The 13,111-nt window shown below is 49.0% G+C and overlaps 1 protein-coding gene across 12 annotated transcripts in view; it reads right to left on the bottom strand.

Moving 5' to 3' along the window:
• The window catches only part of RALGPS1 (Ral GEF with PH domain and SH3 binding motif 1), a 300,991-nt gene extending 292,122 nt beyond the window's left edge, over positions 1-8,869 (bottom strand). For 9 of the 12 annotated variants that reach the window (XM_018055792.1, XM_018055795.1, XM_018055799.1 and 6 more), the window contains exon 1: positions 8,585-8,644. The gene's annotated coding sequence lies outside the window, so the exon portion shown is untranslated. The other 3 variants (XM_018055789.1, XM_018055790.1, XM_018055791.1) reach the window with 3 other exon arrangements.

Here is a 13,111-nt window from a genome sequence, read left to right as displayed (position 1 = left end):
TCAGTACATACATCAATCCTATACCTTCGCTGTTTACAAGAAATATCAGTGTTTCCTGATCTCAGACCTTAAACCCATAGTCCCAAACTGAAATCAACTTTTCAAATTATCAGGAAAAAACAACTAAAACCAAGAGAAACTGCTGTAATTACCTTCTCTCCATGAATCTATTTACCTATCTCACCTGTGGCTCTTCCAATGTGTGTCAGAAACCACACCTCAAGGCAGCACGGGCTGTGAGAAAAGACACTTGAGGAGCCCTCTGTGTCTCCCATAGCTCCATCTTGGGCAATTTGTTCACCCTCTCTGAGCTTCAATTTTCTCCTCCGAAGACCAAAGTTGACCCCCACCTACCCCGCCAGACTCAACATGAGGCTAAAAAACAAGGTGTCAGAGACTTTGTAAAGTGCTAAAATATTTCATGATGAAGGGACCTCAGATCCAACAGCTTTCTCGTTTTACAGGTTCAGATCAGTCACTGGGCCCTCACCCTTTATTCCATGTGTCCATGTAATAAATACTTGTAGACTACTTACTCCGTGCCAGAAGCTGCGCCAGGCACGGAGGACCGGATGGTGGGCAGAGAAGCCGTAGTCCGTGGTGTGACAGGACGCATACACAGTACCGGGGCAGGGGAGACAGATGTGACTCACAGTTACACTGAAGTGCAAGCTGTTACACCTGTGGGCCATGTAAACCATTTGGCTTTTTTCTAAGAGAAACCAGAAGCTACTGAGGGGTTTTAAGCAGACGGAATACCACACTCAGATTGTTCTGGCTGCCGGTTACTAGCCCTGGGCTAGGCCTTGAACGTGGTGGGGAGAAAAAATGCAGACTCTGACTCTGCAAAGTCTGGGAGCAGGGTGAGAGGAAGCTGACACCGGCCACACAGTGTTACTACCCGCTACACCAGGGCGCTGTGGGAACCCAGTGGGAACAACCCTAGATTCCAGTGGACTCAAAGTGCTAGAGATACGGTGCCTACAGAGGAAAGCAAAACAAAACACAGCTCCAGAGAGGGCACAGAACAAGAGATATCAACATAGTGAAAGTCCCTAATTCCACATAACAGACTTGATTGCCACAAAAAGAGACACACCAAGTTCTCCAGAATTCACTAACTTGTTTTCCATAAATATTTAGTAACTCAGAAATGTATCAAAAGCACAGATTTCCCCTGACCTACTTATCAAGCTCATACAAGAGTGGGTGAGAATTACTGTATCCAATAAATACGAACTTAATTATTCATCATTCTGTCTTTTGTCTCTAATAAGATGATTTTCATGGGAACTTTTTTTTTCAAGGAAACTTTTGACAGTTGAGGCCAAATATTTACATTTTCTTCTGATTACTCAAGTAACTGTCTTGACCTTAAAATACAATCAGATAATAAAAACATTTAAATCCTAATGAGGGAAAAGTATAATGTTGCATGAGTTTATATTATATATGAGTTTATACTAAAGTCCCATTATTTACATGGAATCACAGAACAGTGGGACAGCAAGAACTTGGGAAACCAGCCTTCAGTTCCTGGACGGGTCTGAGACAGGGCCCACCCACGAGGTTGACTCCGTCCTCCCACTCACCAGCATCTTCTGATTTTGTGGGAGTCCAGCTTGGAGAAGGCAGTGGCACCCCACTCCAGTACTCTTGCCTGGAAAATCCCATGGATGGGGGAGCCTAGTAGGCTGCAGTCCATGGAGTCGCTAAGAGTCGGACACGACTGAACGACTTCACTTTCATGCATCGGAGAAGGAAATGGCAACCCACTCCAGTGTTCTCGCCTGGAGAATCCCAGGGACGGGGGAGCCTGGTGGGCTGCCATCTCTGGGGTTGCACAGAGTCGGACACGACTGAAGCGCCTTGGTGGCAGCAGCAGCAATCTTCTGTGCACAGTCCCAAGGCAGGCTGAGTACTGCCTGCTACCCTGGGTGCTCCCAGCAGCCTGCACCACCCTCTCCACACTTTCCATGTGCAATAACTCACATAACTCATAGGCAATAAGTGAGCATCCACCCAAAATCCCATGCCATGGGCATCCTGACAGCCATGGACGTCAACAGGTTAAGAGAACACTGTTCGAGCTCACCCTGACTGGATGCTCACGACGTGCGAGCACTATGCTAAGCCCTGTTCCTCTCACCTCCTTAAAGTCAGGCAAGACCAGGGGGAGGTAAGTATCATCGTGCTTCCCGTGTTGATTAGGAAACAGAGCAGCGGTCACCTGCCTGAAGCCACAGGGCTTGCAAGTGGGATCGGGACACGAACCCACAGAGGCCTGACTTCAGGGTCTGCTGTAAGTGCTGCCCCGTCTGCTTCGCTGACACTGAGGTGGTAAGTCTCCTGTAAAGAACACAATGGACCTGAAAGCTCTGCAAAATAATGGGGGGGGGGAGGCATGTGCCTCTCCGGGTCTGCACAGTCTCTCTCTCCTCGGAAAGCGCAGGTGAGACAAGCCAGACTCATGCCTCCTGCGGGGAAAAGCCGTGGAACTGACCAGTGAGGGGATCAAAGAGAAGGGGCTTGGGGTGGTGCTGGGCTGGAACCACCTGTGAGAAGGCCCCAAGCAGAAAAGGGAGAAGAGTCACTTGTGGGCCCCAGAGGAAAGCCCCAAGGACTCCTCGAGCACTCTGTGACCTCAGAGCTGGTTTCTCAGACACCGTGGCCGTCACCTTCACCACTGACTGGCACCATCACCGCTACACTGGAACCCAGAGAAAACAGCCAGACAAGTGCTTCCTGGTGCTGCCCCAACACTAAGGATAATCAAGTACAATGAGCACTCTGTAAGCATCAGTCAGGCACTGCGCTGAGCAGCCCACAGCATTATTTCACTGAATCTTCAACAACAGCCCTCAGGCAGGTAACCCTGACATTCCCATTATCTCATCAGCTCACTGAGACTAACAATCGGGAAGACGCTTGCCCATGGTTACAGAGGTTGTGTGTGGATGAGTCAGAACTGGAACCCAGGTCTAGCCCGAGTTGGAATCTGCTTGGCCACATTACTTGCGGTCCTCTGCCATCACCAATCCCCTTCTGATCACATTCTGTTTGCACCTGATTCCTCCACTAACTGTCAGCTCCCGGTAGGACACAACTCTTCCATCTCCATGTGGCCAGCACTCAGCAAACAGCTGGGCCCAAAGCAAGAGCACAGCGAGGCTGGTGGATGAATGCCCACAGGAAGGAAGTGGCCCCAGAAATGCCTCAGGATGCCCCTCGCAGAGGCCAACCGAACCACTGCTCCCCATCCCTCATCAGCAACTACTGCCCACCTACTCAGCTCCCTGCAGCCTGCTCGTCCACCAGCCAACCTCAAACGAAGGGTCAGCAGGCACACTTCTGAGGAAGGGGAAGGTGGGCTTCAGCAAGCATGAACAGTTCATTCTCAGACTTATCCTTCTTTCTGTTTGCCCATCTTGTCCTGGACTATCTGGAGCAAATAATTCTTCCCTCTCCCAAGACTCGGTAGGACAAGTACCACCATTCAGACCCAAAACCTACAGCTGGCAGATGGCACACGTGTGTCTTGGTCAGCACTCAAGTACCTGGGGAATGAAGCAACAGAGTCCAGAGTCTGGTTTCATCAGAGACCTGAAGACCTATCAAGAAGAGTGTGCCAGCATTTGGCAGCATGACTTGTCTGAGCAGAGGTCCACCACAAGGTCCACCAAGAGTCTACCCTGGAAACGCAGGAGCAAAGAAAGTAGGAAACTTTCCCTGTGCAGAGAGGAGACACGGGCATAAAACCACGCGTGTGATAGCGAGGTGCATGCTCCAATCCAGGTTACTCACACAAGAATACCAAGGGAGCGCAGACAGGAGTGGTCACTTGCAGAAGAACTGAGTGGGTTTCACAGAGGAGGTGGTGAGCCATTCCCAAACCACAGAGGGAGAAGTCATTGTTTCCTGCCTCCATGACCCCCACACTGCCCAACTCCGCACCCCTGGGCCCTGTTCCAGCTTCAGTGACCTGTGTGCCAGTCTCCCTGCAGAGCATGTGAGCACCTCATGAGGGCAAGGACTTTGGGCATCTCCTGTGGCTCACCCTCCACCGCCCAGTAAGCATCTGCTAACAAAGATTATTAATAACCCAGCAGCTACCCTTTATGGAGCATCTACCAAGACCTATTCCTGCAAGTACTTCCCACACATGATCTCGTTTCTTCTTCACAAAAAGCCCCAAAAGGCAGATCCTATTATCATCATCCATTTAACAGATAAGGAAACTGAAAGGAAGAAAGATTAGGTAAATTGCCCCAAGTCATACTGCCCGTAAGTGACAGCTGCTGGACTTTGAATCATGGGCTGAATGGAAAATCAGTTTTCAATTACTAGTGAACAAATCCCTTTTGCTTTCTCTTTCTGTGTCTGCCTTGCATCCAGATACATGGACTGCCCTTCAGTCTACTGTTCACTGGGACTGGAGCCTTTTCTTCCCTCGAGAAAAACAAGGGCTGTCTCTTGTTAGTCTTCTAAACAATGACTGCTGACCATTACTGAGTAAACACCATGGAGGGTGGGGGAGAGTGGAGAGACAAAATTGTGCTCAAGGCATCGGTGAAAAAAAACATCTATTAAGGAGGAACTGTATGTACCAATTAGAACATTTTCCAATGCTGGGACGATTTCCAAAAGAAATCAAGTAAATAAATACAGGACCAAAAGTATGTATAGGATGCTATTCTTTGTGGAAGAGAAAGAATATATAACAAACAAGAAAATGATAATAGTGGTTACCACTAGAGAGAAGACTGGGAACTGGTAGCTTGAGACAAGAAAGACACTTACTTTATAATTTTTCCCCCTTGAAATACTTATCTTTTAGAAAAACAAAAATCTATGTGTGATTTTCTTTTTAATTCTTAAAAAAAAAAAGATAAAAACATCACTTAGAGAAACTCCTTATTGCCAAGCCTTTTCCAAATGCTTATTTACATAAGACTGCAACCATGAAAAAAAAATTCTATGTTTGTGAAAACAGGACTGAACTTAATTTGTCGTGAAAGAGGACTGTGAAATAACTTTCATCTTTCATGTTGAGCTTCACTAATTTCACGATAAAGCTGTTGCAACTTTTTTTTTTCTTCAATAAAACGCACTTTGAAGGTACAGATATAACATCCATATAAGCAGCAGGGACAAGATGCCACACCTTCTTCTGAAAGTCCCTCATTCATCCCTTCAGCAAGTATTTAATGAGCACCTACTGTGTGCCACCAGGCAAAGCACTCAACAGGTATTTTTTGATAAACATCTCAGGTGGTAAAGAATCTGCCTGCAACGCAGGAGATCCCAGTTTGATTCCTGGGTTGGGAAGATCCGCTGGAGAAGGGATGGGTTACCCACTCTAGTATTCTTGGGCTTCCCTTGTGGCTCAGCTGGTAAAGAAACTGCCTGCAATGTGGGAGACCTGGGTTGGGAAGATCCCTGGGGAAGGGAAAGGCTACTCACTCCAGTATTCTGGCCTGGGGAATTCTATGGCCTGTATAGTCCATGGGGTCACAAAGAGTTGGACAACTGAGCAGCTTTCACTTTCACTATGTGCCAGGCAAAGCACTCAACAGGTATTTTTAAAAGAAGAACTAAATAACGGTCATCAGTGTTCTCCCTCCTGCCCTGCGGGAAAACATGCTCATCAGAATGCCAGAGCTAGGATCACTCTTGACTGATGTTCACATATCCTCGCTCAGCTAAGAAAACTGAGGCCTGGACAGGGGAAGGCCTGATAGAGGTCACACGAGAAGCGAAGGCCTCACAATGACCAGTCCTGCTCTCCTTACATGGGACATCCTATTTTGTTGTGTTGAAAGATGGGTGGACAGGGAGGGGCAGAAACAGACCCTAACAACAAAGGCCTAAGACATCAGGTGTCTTCACGTATCTAGCCACGTTTACTCTTCACAGCAACCTCTCAAGGTGGGCGTGATTATCCCTGTGTTATAAATAAGGAGACTAAAGCTCTGAGAAGTCAAGAAACTGGTGTGTGAGGCTTCAAAGGCAGCTGTCTGACTTCCAGCCAGAGCTCTTACCCTCCATGCTGAAAAGGAAAATCAAGTTTAAAAGGTAGACTGCAGCCATATCACAGAGAACCCTGGATGCGATATTTTCATTAATGAAGTTTCTCTCTCAACCTTGGATGTGGTCACTCAAACAACACCAACCAAAAAGCCAACGCTCTCATTACCCAACACATTTTCTAGCTCTTGTGGACCACCAAGTTTGGGCTTTCCTTTGAACCCACAGAGCACGATCATTACCCAGAGCTCAGCACTCTCTGAGTCATTTACAGTTTCTGCCAGGACAGTACGGGATGATTCATACATGCTGCCTTTAGAGCCTCTGGGTCCTGCCACACGAGCACAGACCCCCGTAAGGACCCACATCTGAGACAACATCCCCATGATGCCACTGGGTCACGCCACAGCAAATGGTAGTGAGAGAGGCCAGCACCATGGCAGTTGGTTCCCCAAAGTCCCACAGTGCCTGAAACAAGGAAAAGTGCGGGTTCATTCAGGAGAAGCCTCCTCCTGCCGCTCTTCTGTCCATGCAACACAGGTGGGAGGGACTGGTCACACTGCTGGTGAGCAGAGGCAAGGAGAGGTCACACACTTGGCTATGGGATACTCTTCCAAATAGGAGGGAGTCCCATCATCTTGCTTTCCTCTCTCCATCACATGGAAACCTAACCAAGTTTTGGCATTCCCCTCTTTTGGGTGTCTTCCTTCTGGAATGTGATAAAAATCAGTGTTCATACTTGGATGGGGAAGGGAAATTCCATAAGGCTCAAGTCTGGGCTTCGTGTTCCAATTCAGAGTCCTCACTGGAGTTGGGGTCTAGAGGTCAGCAAACAATGAAATGGTCCGGTGCTTTCCATCTGCCACAGCTCCCTCACAGGCCTCATAGGAAGCAGGAGTCACCATGCCACCACACACCTCATCCCCACTACCAACCTCAGCCCCACTTCGAACAAGAAAGCGGTCTACCGATTAGAAATCCCCTCCACAGGTTTCCCTGGTGGCTCAGTGGTAAAGAATCCGCCTGCCATTGCAGGAGTCACAAGTGCTATCCCTGATCTGGGAAGATGCTACATACCTCGGAGCAGCTAAGCACGTGCAACCCAATGGCTGAGCCTGTACTCTAGAGCCCACAACTCTCTAGAGAGCCACGACTGCTGAAGCCCGCACGCCCTAGAGCCTGTGCTCTGCAATGAGAGAAGCCTCAGCAATGAGAAGCCCTCAAACCACAACAAAGAGTAGCCCCCACTCGCTGCAACTAGAGAAAAACCTGCACAGCAACGAAGATCCAGCAAAGCCAAAACTAAACTGATTGATTAAAAAAAGAAAATCCCCTCTTCCAACCTCAGTTTCCAAACACAATCTGCCCACTAGCACAGAGGCAGCAGACTCATAGCTTTACACAAGGATGTGCTCAGTCTGTGCCACCCTCACGAGCCCATTGAGGGGCACACAAGGCAGGCACCAGGATGCACACCGCGCATAGGGAGAAACAAAGCTCAGAGGTGAGAGACTCTCCCAGGCAACAAAGAGCAGAAAGCCTATGAACCTCATTCCTGTTCTGCCCCCTCGCCAGGCTGCCACTTCAGTCTTCTGGAGACGACCACTGTTAAGATTTGCAGCAGCCTCCAGATCCCAGGAGCCGGTCGGCCAAGAACCTTTCCACCCTTCCAGCTTCACACTAACTACTCTTCAAGCACACACATTTCTCAACAGCTGATAGAATGAAAGCCAACGGGCGGCCCCCACCCCGCCCCGCCCCAATCGAGGCATGCCCCCTGCAACAGCGACACGAAAAAGCCTCCCCGAGACTGAAAACCAGGGCGCCCCACTTCAGGCCACTGCGAGGCATAGGGGAAGCCGCCGGCCTAGTAACCAGGGCAGCTGAGACCCAAGTCCGACTCAGGAGGAGCACAGGCAAGGCCGAGCTGGCCCTTCCGGCCCAGCGGCGGCAACCCTCGAAGCCTCCAGAATCCTCAGAGAGCCCAAAGCTCCTGCTTCCCCTCAAAAAAAAAAAAAAAAATCCCGGCAGAGGAGGAGGCAGCATTCCCTTCTCCCCGCGACCCCTCACTCACCCTCTGCCCGCTGCTCACCTAGGGCCCCCGCTTCCGGACCTGCAACCACTCGGGGCCCCGCCCCCCACCCCTGCAGGTCTCCCTGGCCCCGCCCCCTTGCACCTGTGGTGTCCTCAAGGCCCGGCCGGTCCGGCCGCTTCGGCCTCACCTCGCAGACCCTCCCCCTGGCAAACCTGTGGTTCCCACCTGGCCCCGCCCCCCGCACCTGCAGCCCCTCAGCCCTTCCTAACTGCCTCCTCCAGCCCCGCCCCCCGCACCTGCGGCCTTGCCCCACCTCCACACCCCTCACACACACACCTGCCGTCCCCCAGACCAAAATCCCCATCCCCATCATGCACCTAAAGTCCCCCGGCCAGGCCCCGGTGCCCCCCAGACCTCCTGAAACAACCGCACCACCACCAGTCCCCAGCCCCGCCTCCCGCCCCGAGGCCCCACCCCGGCCCGGCGGCAGGCACCCCAGCCTCGGGGGCCCGCCCCTCGCACCTGCAGCTCTCTCCGGCCCGGCCCTCAGGGTCCCGCCCCGCCCCGCCGGCCGCTCCTCTCACCGCCCGCTCTCGCCGCCGCCGCCGCCGCAGTCCCGGCCGGTCACCTTGACGCGGGCCGCAGCGGCTGCCGCCGCCTCCTCATGGCCCTGGGAACGGCCCAGGCGGCAGCGGCGACTTCGCTCGGAGGCTGGAGCCGGGCCGAGCCGGGCCAGGGCCGGGCCGGGCGCAGCTGGAGCGCGGGCCGACGCGGGAGGAGAGCCGGTGCCCAGCCGCAGTAGGAACCGTCCTCTCCTGGAGGGGGGTGAGTCTGAGCGGCGGGCCGCTCAGCCAATCGGCGCGCGGAATCGGACCTCTCTCCCCAATCAGCTCATCGCAGAGGCGGAGACACGCAAATCGGCCGGCTGGGCGCGCCAGTGCGCAGCCGCTGCAACCCAGGTCCTCCCTGGCCTCGGCCTCCGCTAGAAGCCTTCAGACGCGGTCTCTGCCTGCAAGGAGGCTCCGCTGCCCGCACACCCCCATCAGCGCCCCGCCACGCCCATCTTCTTCCTAGAAATAGCAGTGCATCTTATTCCCCATACATCCTTCCAGGCCTCATACGGTTTCCCCTTGAAATCCCTACCTAAAATTCATTTGTTTTTCAACAACACAAAAAAAATGGCTTTGTGAGAAACATCACCTGAATGCCCATTCTTTACGACTCGGAGGTAGGCTCAGAACACAGAACATCAAACCCAGAAGAAACCTTTGACAGCCTCGGGTCCAACCCATTTCATTTATATCTGGGCAAAATTAGGCCTCTCGAGGTAAAAAGACTTGCCCAAGACCATACAAGTACAAAGCTGGGAAATTCTTTCGGCTCCCAGATCCCTTTCTCTGCGCCAAGCACGATGAGGTGAGCAGAAAGGTTAAGTCATTTGATCAAAGACCCCCGAGATAGTAAGTTGTAAAGGCGGCCAAAGCCAGTTCTGTGAAGCCCTGCAAGTCAGAACCACAGAAAATCTCTGTTCTGCCTCCCACCGAATGGAGGCTCTATGTCCTACGTTACTCTGAATGATTCTTGGATGCACAAACAAGTAGTACAATCATTTTTGACAACTTTCGAATTCATTCTGCAGTAATATCAGAGTATGGGAAGACTTGTTACTGTCTTCCCATAGCTGATAGAAGAAAAAGAGAGAAACAAATGAACACAAGAGAAACAGGGTCAGTGGAAATTAATGCATTTCTGAATCTTAAGGGATCTCCGAGGGAAATTTCTGCCATCTTGCATTAAGATAAGAATAATTATCAAAGAAGCTACTTAGCTATTTTACTGAAAGAGAACAAGAGACAGTGTAATGCAATGGTTCATTCTGCTCAGAACCTCTCTATTCAGAAATGCGCAGAGTGGGGGTTGAGTGCAAAAGCTGGGAACTTTTGACTACCTGAGTCCAAACTCTGCTTCTGCCACCAGCAAGCTGTGTGTAGATGAGCGCTTTACTTAACTGTCTATGGGCCTCGGTTTCTTTCTTGAAAAATAAGTGTGCTGAAAATAGCACCCTCTTCAGAAAGACTGCTGGGAAGATTAAATGAGATGACACGTGGAAGAAGCCCTAGTACCTAACAGTAGCTCAGTAAACATTAGCTGTTGTTATTTCTACCTGTGTGACTCAGGGCAAGCATGGAAGTTCAGCACAGCGTGCATAATATATGCTTTCTAAATGGCATCTCTTATTTTCAAAATGGTTATGCATAGCTTCTAAGTTTTCTTCAATTAACATAGATTCTTTTGTAATATATCAAAAAGTTATTGTAAACCCAATTTTAAAATGAGAAAAGGATCCGAATCCAAATGCCAATAAGCATGTGGAAAGATGCTCAATATAATTAGCCATCAGAAAAATGTAAATCAAAACCACAATAACCTCATGCACACGCATGAGGATGCCTGTAACAAATGAGATGGACAATAACAAGGGCTGGTGAGGAGGTGGAGAAACTGGAACCCTCAAACACTGTTTGTGGAACTATAAAATGATGCAACCGCTTTATAAAACAGTACCTTAAAAGGTAAACGTAGGGTTACCATATGACCCAACGATTCCTATGTATATACCCAAGAAAAATGAAAGCACATGTCCATGTAAAAAACTGGTACACAAATGTTCATAATATCCAAAAAGTAGAAATAACCCAGTGTCCATTAACTGATGAATGGATAAATAAAATGTGGTATATCCATACAACAGAATATAAAAAGAAATGAAATACTGATACATCAATTAACATGGATGAACCTTGAAGCCATGCAAAGTCAAAAAAGCAGATCACATATGATTCCATTTATATAAAATGTTCAGAATAGGCAAATCTATATAGTGAGAGAACAGATTGGTGGCTTGGTGGGGGGTGGTGCAAGAATTGAAGGTAATGGCTAAGGCAGGTGGACTTTATTTTTGAGATAATGAAAATATACTAAAATTAGTGATTGCACAACTCTGTGAATATACTAAAAGCCATTGCATTGTATACTTTATATGCATGAATTATATAGTATATGAATTTATCTATAATAGTAAAGCTATTATTACATGTTATCAGAAGCTCTGGTCAGTCATGTCGCTGTCATGCTCAAACACCATGTAACAGGATGTAGACAAGATCCTGACTGCATCTGCTGGGATTCAGATCACCTACAGTGAAAGTCTGATGTGCTGGTGGAATAAGCGGGCTCTCAATGAAGGGGAAGGAACTTTTGAGCTAGGGGAGGAAAGGAGGGCCGGAAAAATCACCAAGGCCAGGCCAGCTGCCTCCGCATAGGCTTGTATGTCATGCAGAGTGAAGTTTTGGGACAGTTCAAGCAGATGTTTTCATTAGAGCTGCTGATCAACAAGGAAGTTGTATCAACAGACTCTAGGGTGGCCCCCCGGAGAAGGCAATGGCGCCCCACTCCAGTACTCTTGCCTGGAAGATCCCATGGATAGAGGAACCTGGTGGGCTGCCATCTATGGGGTCGCAGAGTTGGACACTACTGAAGCGACTTAGCAGCAGCAGCAGTGTAGCCCCCATAATCCTCACCTCACAAGTCCATGGGCTTGTGAGATCCTCTTCCCTGAATGTATGCAGAACCTGACTTACTTGCAATCAATAGAATAAGGCAAAGATTTTTCAGTGCTTGTAATTATGTTCAGTTCAGTTCAGTTGCTCAGTCGTGTCCGACTTTTTGCGACCCCATGAATCGCAGCACGCCAGGCCTCCCTGTCCATCACCAGCTCCCAGAGTTCACTCAAACTCATGTCCATCGAGTCCGTGATGCCATCCAGCCATCTCATCCTCTGTCATCCACTACTCCACTTGCCCCCAGTCCCTCCCAGCATCAGAGTCTTTTCCAATGAGTTAACTCTTCGCATGAGGTGGCCAAAGTACTGGAGTTTCAGCTTTAGCATCATTCCTTCCAAAGAACACCCAGGACTGATCTCCTTTAGAATGGAATGGTTGGATCTCCTTGCAGTCCAAGGGATTCTCAAGAGTCTTCTCCAACACCACAGTTCAAAAGCATCAATTCTTCGGCGCTCAGCTATCTTCAAAGTCCAACTCTCACATCCATACATGACTCCTGGAAAAACCATAGACGTGACTAGACGGACCTTTATTGGCAAAGTAATGTCCCTGCTTTTCAATATGCTATCTAGGTTGGTCATAACTTTCCTTCCAAAGAGTAAGTGTCTTTTAATTTCATGGCTGCAATCACCATTTGCAGTGATTTTGGAGCCCAGAAAAATAAAGTCTGACACTGTTTCCCCTTCTATTTGCCATGAAGTGATTGGACCAGATGCCATGATCTTAGTTTCTGAATGTTGAGCTTTAAGCCAACTTTCTCACTCTCCTCTTTCACTTTCATCAAGAGGCTCTGTAATTCTTCACTTTCTGCCATAAGGGTGGTGTCATCTGCACATCTGAGATTATTGATATTTCTCCTGGCAATCTTGATTCCAGCTTGTGCTTCATCCAGCCCAGAGTTTTTCATGATGTACTCTGCATATAAGTTAAATAAGCAGGGTGACAATATACAGCCTTGACGTACTCCTTTTCCTATTTGGAACCAGTCTGTTGTTCCATGTCCTGTTCTAACTGTTGCTTCCTGATCTGCATACAGATTTCTCAAGAGGCAGGTCAGGTGGTCTGGTATTCCCATCTCCTTCAGAATTTTCCACAGGGTGTTGTGATCCACACAGTCAAAGGTTTTGGCATAGTCAAGAAAGCAGAAATAGATGTTTTTCTGGAACTCTCTTGCTTTCTCAATGATCCAGTGGATGTTGGCAATTTGATCTCTGGTTACTCTGCCTTTTCTGAAACCAACTTGAACATCTGGAAGATCACAGTTCACATATTGCTGAAGCCTGGCTTGGAGAGTTTTGAGCATTACTTTACTAGCGTGTGAGATGAGTGCAATTGTGTGGTAGTCTGAGCATTCTTTGGCATTGCCTTTCTTTGGGATTGGAATGAAAACTGACCTTTTCCAGTCCTGTGGCCACTGCTGAGTTTT

Source organism: Capra hircus, chromosome 11 (assembly GCF_001704415.2).
Source record: "Capra hircus breed San Clemente chromosome 11, ASM170441v1, whole genome shotgun sequence".
Lineage (NCBI taxonomy): Eukaryota > Metazoa > Chordata > Mammalia > Artiodactyla > Bovidae > Capra > Capra hircus.
The sequence above is the reverse complement of the archived record's forward strand: the minus strand, read 5'-3'. Positions and strand labels throughout refer to the sequence as shown.